The sequence below is a fragment of the Eschrichtius robustus genome, chromosome 11 (genome assembly GCF_028021215.1).
Source record: "Eschrichtius robustus isolate mEscRob2 chromosome 11, mEscRob2.pri, whole genome shotgun sequence".
NCBI lineage: Eukaryota > Metazoa > Chordata > Mammalia > Artiodactyla > Eschrichtiidae > Eschrichtius > Eschrichtius robustus.
Window position 1 is genome coordinate 51,246,011 of NC_090834.1, and position 1,130 is coordinate 51,247,140.

At 35.8% G+C, this 1,130-nt stretch overlaps 1 non-coding gene across 1 annotated transcript; it reads right to left on the bottom strand.

The window, feature by feature from the left end:
• Window positions 1–688: 688 nt before the first annotated feature.
• LOC137772734 (small nucleolar RNA SNORA18) lies at window positions 689–819 on the bottom strand. The gene has a single exon (XR_011075539.1). It is a non-coding gene; the product is annotated as a small nucleolar RNA SNORA18 (small nucleolar RNA).
• Window positions 820–1,130: the final 311 nt, after the last annotated feature.

Below are 1,130 nucleotides of genomic sequence, written 5' to 3' on the forward strand. Positions count from 1 at the left end.
GCATCCAACCCCAGCTTTACCATTGCCTGTCTCTGTTACCTTGTACAAATCACTTTATTTCTATCTGCTTCAGTTCCATAACTGTAGGATGAAAAAATAGTACCTGACACATGGAGATTAAGAAAGATAATATGTCGGAAAGTGTTTAGAAAATTATAGTGCCAGGGATCAGGAATTTTAGATAATGACTGCCTCAGCATTTAATAGATATTATTATTTTTTTAAGTGTAAAGGGTTTTTTTAAATTATGTGTAACACAAAGTTATTTAAGTCAATAACTTTTTAAGGAATTTCACATGCTCTGATTCTTTCCACAGCCAATCACCTTAGTTCCTCCAAACTCATAATCTTCAAGATAAAATAGCCCTTTCAAAAAGAAGTTATCATGTGAGTCAGCCCACAATTCTTTTAGTTAGGCTTCTTTGATCTCCAATGAAATATGGACACACTTCAAAATTCCCCACCTGTAATCTTTGGGATCCAATTTCCTCAAGCGATTTACTTTAGGACCATGTATAGGGTCAGGAGATGGATCTGCCTGGTTCTGAATTTGACACCCTCTAAAAATGTATTAGGTTCAAATCATATTCACTCCTAAGCCATCACACCCTAGAACAGTACAGATCATTGGGATATGCCAATACCTAAGATAAAAAGTTTGTTAGGTTTTTCATAGTTTACTTGGCAGCTCTGTCTTGTAGTTCTTTCCCACAGATCTAACAGGTAGTTCTATGAGTAAAGGAAACCACACTGTTAATCTATGAGGCGTTTCCAACGATGTAGGTTTACAGAAAAAGCCCCATCGGGATAGACCTCAACAATAGATATTATTTTTTTAAATATGGCTTTCTCTTAGCACAAGAGATTATCGCTTTGGTGTTTCAGCCAAATTTTCCATTTACACCTTTTTGCTTTGTTTTGTTTTATTGTTTTGTTTTTGACCAGTAGCTTTAATAAATTATTTAGGTGATTAATTTTTGCTACTGACATACTCTGACTGTCTCCTTAACAGAGCTTTAGAATGTTGTAGTTTTGTTTGTTGATGTCTCAGAAGATGGGTTTCATTAGGATGAAGACTGCGGTTTATTCATCTGCCTCCCCTCACCCACACATAATACCTGGCGCCCAAT